The 6,000-nt window shown below is 30.6% G+C and overlaps 1 long non-coding RNA gene across 1 annotated transcript in view; it reads left to right on the top strand.

Moving 5' to 3' along the window:
• Window positions 1-429: 429 nt before the first annotated feature.
• LOC127553899 (uncharacterized) overlaps window positions 430-6,000 on the top strand; it is a 71,008-nt gene continuing 65,437 nt past the window's right edge. Inside the window, exon 1 of the long non-coding RNA XR_007951842.1 lies at window positions 430-503. This is a non-coding gene — a long non-coding RNA (uncharacterized LOC127553899). The remainder of the gene's footprint in view (window positions 504-6,000) is intronic.

The following is a 6,000-nucleotide window of genomic DNA, read 5'->3' as shown; positions in this document are numbered from 1 at the left end:
TTTTTCAAAGCTGCTTCTCAATCACCTATTCAGGGAAATAAATAGGAAAGAGAGGTAACCTAAATCCAAAAATAAATGTTTATTCATTGATTGACTGATATGGTTGAGTGGAAAATTTGAGGTTCTTCTCCTACTAATTCTCAGGAGGCAACTCCATACATCAGTCTTCCTATTCAGAGCCAAATCTCAAAGAGAAAAGGAGTTGAATGTGTTACCCCATATATACTCATATATACTCTCTCAGTTCCAACCTAGCAACCCCTCAGCCGTTAGTTCTTCCAGCTCCATAAATAGAGCTTTTTTGTCATCACATCATCACACAGTACAAGCCCCTATGTGATCATAATGGGAAATATATTTATTCTGTTTCCTGTTTCTTGGATTGGGCCCATGCAGGGAAGCACATAATCTAAAGATTAGTCAATCCACTCCCATTATATGCTGGCCTTCAACTGACAAGTCTTTTGCCATTACAAAGAGAAAAACTCAATATAGTTTTTCATGTAAGTATTCTTTACAATTTTGGCTTTTCTACCTAGATACTGGGAATATTTTTGTACCAATATGTATTTTGTGTTCAAAGAGAGAGTGGATAATTTTCTTTTAGAAAGTGAAATAACATAGTGAAAGAACAATGCTGTTGTATGACTGTGAGTCTTCAGAGGTTTGAAGTTCAGGATTACCCAAAGGGCAATGAGGAAGCACATGCTGAATGTATAACTCATCAGAAATAATTAAGCAGGAAAGCCGTGTAAAGAATGTGACCAAAGTGATGAATCCCTGAAAGAAGATGAACTGACTTTATGGAAAGAGTAAGGTATAGCCAATCCTTATGCTCCATTGTCATTTTTGTCACGTTAAGAGAATATGAAAAAAAAAATAAAGAAAATAAGGGAGATTTTTGGCATATTGGGCTAATGCTGTATTTCAAACTTATGCCACTTGGAGGACATGGATGAGACTTTCACAGAATGAGCAGATGGGGATGAGTTTAGAGCTGCATCTTTGGAGAGAATGCACATGGCAATAAGATCATAGATCCGTTGTCAAGTATCAGAGTAATATGAAACATTAGAGAGAAATAAAAAATGCCAGTCTCTAATTTTGACTAGATTTGGTTTTCTTTTTTTTTGCAAAAGAAAAGAAACTCCTTTTCTGTCAACTTTTTTAAAAAAAATATGCTAACATGTTCAGATACCAGCAATAGGATATCAACATTTAGGGGAAAATTGATGGTAGAAAGTATAATAAAAGAGTATACTATGAATTTTTCATATTTTCAACTATATGATTCAATGATAGAGTGCTAGGCCTAAAGTCAGAAAAACTGGAGTTTAAATATGGCCTCAGACACAATAATTGTACAACCTTAGTCAAGACACAACCTCTATTTACCACAATTCCCTCATCTGTAATAATATCACACCTCCCTGCCAGGGTGATTGTGAGGATTAAATGAGATAATAATTGTAAGGTACTTAGCACAATACTTGGCACATGGTAAACAATATATACTATTATTATTATTGTAAATAATTTTAAGCAATAAGGTTTTTTTCCTTAAATCCAATATTGACTCTTGACTATAATCTTAATTGTTACAATGTTCATTATGTTTAGGTAGCCCCACAGGTGGCTTAGGCAATAGGGAAATCAAGAATAAAATTTTAAAGGTGAAGATATTTAAAGAGGAAAATCAGTCCATTTTGCTTTTGCTGATGGTGGTATTTAGTATAACTACTTTTAAAAAATCCCAAAAAGTGAACTTTACTTTTTACTTTTAAATTCCCACTGAAAGAACTGTCAAAGTTTTTCTTCATAATGTGTTCTATGCCAGTACTATTTTAAAAAAAGTTTTCTTTTAATCTAATCCTTCTGCGCCTATTTTTTATCTTATTCTCAGTAGAAGCATTAAAAACCACTATTTCTTATGGCCACTGTGAAAATGTGTTTTGCATGATTTTACATGTATAATTGGTATCATATTGCTTGCCTTCTCAGTTGATTGGGAGAGAGAGAATGGAAGGAAAGGAGAAAATTTGGAACTCAAATTTTTAAAAGAAAAAAAATGTTTAAACTATATAATAAATTGAAGAAAAACAAAAAGAAAATTATTACTCAGAAATATTATCCTTTCATATTCAGGTTGTCTACAATTTGGGACACAATATGTTCCCTGGAATCTGTTTTATAACAAATCTTGACTGCACATGTTCTATTTCCTTGCCTATATCTTACTGTACATATGTTGTTTCCTTGCCTCTTCAGACTCAAACCCAAGTCGCAGAATGTGCAAATAAAGGAAGCCTGGGATAAAGTAGAACCCTTTGTTGATGTCAAAGGATTGGGATGGTTTGGCCTGTACCTTAACTACTAAGCCTTTTCCTTGCCATCTTTTGCTAAAGAGTACAGGTCATTTAAGCTTTCCTATTTCCTAAATTTTTCATCAAAGTCTGATATATCAGAATGAGAGTTCATCTTGGTGTCCAAAAGACCTGGGTTCAAGTCTCAGTTCTGAAACTCACTCTCAGGTTATGGGCAAGTCAGTGAACTGCTCAATCTCAGTTGCTTTTCCTGTGAAACAGACAATAATGCTGGTATTCACCAATGATAAGTGGCCGATATGAACAGGCAGTTTTAAAGGGAAGGAATCCAAGCTATCAATAGTCATATAGAAAATGTGTTCCAAATCACAAACACTTAGAAAAATGCAAATTAAAACTACTCTGAGGTTTCAGCTAAGAGCAGATTGGCAAAGATAATAAAAATGGAGAATGACAAATATCAGGGGAGCTGCTAGAAAAGAGGCACATGAATGCATTAGTGTTTGTGGAGCTTTGAATTTGTCTAACCATTCTGAAAAATAGGTTGGACATGTTCATCCAAAGTTACTAAACTGTGTCTACTGTTAAATCATGAATATCACTAATAGACCTATATTGCCAAAGAAATCAAATAAAAAGTAAAGGGGTCTATATCTACAAAAATATTTATAGCAACTCTTTTTGTGATGCAAAGACTGAAACTAATGGGGTATCCTTCAAATAAAGGATTGAATAAATTTATTGTATGTGAATGTATTGGAATATCATTATGCTGTAAGAAATGATTTTTAAAAAATGGTTTTAGAGAAACTTGGAAAGATTTGTATGACAAATAATAATGAAGTGAATGAACCAAAAGAACAAGTTTATACAACAACAAGCATGAAAATGAATAATTTTTAAAGACTTAAGAACTTTGGTCAATGACAATGACCAGCCATGATTCTGGAGGATTAATGATGAAGAGATATGAAGATGTAGAGGAGACACATATATGGACATGGACAATGTGCATCTTTGCTTTGTTTGACTATACATATTCATTACAAGGGTGGTTTTTTTTCTTTTTTTCCTTTTTTCTTTTCTTCCTCAATAAGCAGGAGTTAGGGATGTGAAGAAGAGCAAATAAATGCTTATGAATTGAAAAAATAATAATAAAAATATAAGATTTGAAAAAAATAAAAACATAAAATTATCTCATGTTGTTAGGAATTATCTTGTCCAACAATCTAATTTGATCCTGTCATTGTGACTTAATATCCCTTTATTTGCACTTATTCATTCATTGAATGGATACTCTATATATAGATATAAATACACACACGTATGTATATATATATACATATACATACGTGTGTGTGTATGCGTAGCCTGACATGTTCAAGAAACTTTGTTAGATGTTATAAGAGTGCATGTATAAGACACAATTCCTGTCCTCAAAAAAACAGCCCATCATCTGGTAGGGGGAGACCACAGAACAAATACTATGTGATAAGTCAACAAATCAATAAGCTTTTATTCAGCATTTGATGAATGCTAAATATTGTACTAAGCACTGTTGTTGTTCAATCAATTCTCAAGTCATTTCTCACTATTTTTGACTCAATTTGTGGTTTGCTTGTCAAAGATGCTGGAATGGCTCATCATTTTCTCAGGAAGCTGAAGCAAAAAAGATTTAATTACAGGCTCAAGGTCACACTTTTTTTAAATAGTCCTTGTCTTTCCAGATCTAGGAATCATCTTCATAGAAATGATATTTGAACCCATGGGAAGTGATAACATCACCAAGTGTGAGATATATAGAGGGATGAATAATGGAATCTTTGAGGGAAAACTACAAATGATAGGCATGAAATAAAAATATAGCCAAAGAATCTGAAAAAAAAGAACCTGTTAGACAGGTAGGAGGAAAACCAAGAAAAATCAGTCATAAAAACCCAGAGAGTAAAGATTGCCCCATGAGAAGTACAAGTGAAAAGTTCAAGGAGCTCAGAAAATGTAGAGGTTACTTTTGTTTTATGGAAGAGTTTATGGGAAAAATGCCATTTAAACTTAGTATTCAAGTCAATTTCACAAATATTTTTATGTATCAGTTATATGCCAGGCTCTATGCTAAATAAGCTTAAAAAAATAATAATTATTTTTATTAGATTAAAAAAGCAAGAAATAGAGAATTTAAATAATACAAAAATGAACAACTCATAAAAGAACTTGTAAAGAAATAAAAAGACAGTACCAGGTGGATTTACACATTAATTTTATCAAAAAGTCAAATAAAAATTAATACTAATATTTCATAAATTTTAATAAAAACAGGAAATAAAGGATTTTATCAAACTCCTACAAGACAAATATTAATTAGTTAGAGATAAAATGGAGAAAGAAAATGATATAATAATATCCTTAATGAGTATAATTTTTTAAAAATTAAAGTATTAGCAAAGAGGCTACCATAACACATTAAAAAGATTATATATTATGACCAGGTTGGAATAATAGCACATAATGAAAATTGATTCAATATAGAAAAAATCTATGATTATAATCTCCCATATTAAATAAGAAAAAACTATGAAATCACATGATCATATCAATAGATGAAGAAAAAATCTTATGATAAAATACAATAGCTATATAAAAAATTAAAAAACAAAGAAACATTGTTCATATGATAAAGATTATCTATTTAAAATTAAGCAGAAGTATTAGCTCTATTGAAGAAAAGTTAAAGTCCTTTCCAATAAGATCAGGGAAAAAGCAAAGATATCCATTGTCACCACTATTATTCTATATTCCTCAAGAAATGCTAAGGCAAAAATATTGAAAATATAGCAATAAGCATAGGCAACAATAAATAAAACTGTCACACTGTCAATAAGATGATGGTCTATTTAGAGAATCTTAAAGAATCAACTAAAAATTAATAGAAACAATAACTTTAATAAAATAGCAGAACATAAAGTAAATATGCACACATCACACTTTCTTGTTACCAACAAAATTAATTAATGCTAATTAAGTGAAACATAGAAAAATAAAATTTATTCAAAATGACAATAAGATATATAAAATATCTACAAATTCACCTACTGAAATATGTACAGGAATTATAATACAACTACAAAATTTTTTTTTACAAAAACAAAATAGATGCATAATTTGACATATGTTAATTATGCATGGTCATGCTATACCAACATAATACAATTGATAATACTATCTAAATTAATTTATACATTCAGTGCCATATCAATCAAACAAATTCACAAAGTTAAAGTGAAAGAAAAATAACAAAGTTCATATGGAGAAAGAAAAAGTCATTTTTCTTAACGAAAATAATGAAACAAATTGCAAAGTAAAGAAGGTAGCAACACCAAATTTCAAACTACACAATAAAGCAGGAATCACCAAAACTATCTGATTCTGCTTTAAAAAATAAAAAAGATGATTAGTAGAAGCGATCAAGTACTCAAGAATCATTTGACAACCCAAAGACTTCACATACTGGAATAAAAACTCACTATTAATCAAATTAAAACAAAATTCTTTTAAAATTTCAGGAAATTATATTTAGAACATCACATATCATATGCCACAGTGAACTCTAAATGTATATAAGCCTTAGGCACAAAAGATAATATCATAAACAAATTAGAAGAGGAAAAAGCCATTTTTC

Source organism: Antechinus flavipes, chromosome 3 (genome assembly GCF_016432865.1).
Source record: "Antechinus flavipes isolate AdamAnt ecotype Samford, QLD, Australia chromosome 3, AdamAnt_v2, whole genome shotgun sequence".
Classification (NCBI taxonomy): domain Eukaryota; kingdom Metazoa; phylum Chordata; class Mammalia; order Dasyuromorphia; family Dasyuridae; genus Antechinus; species Antechinus flavipes.
This window is presented reverse-complemented; position numbering and strand designations above follow the sequence as displayed.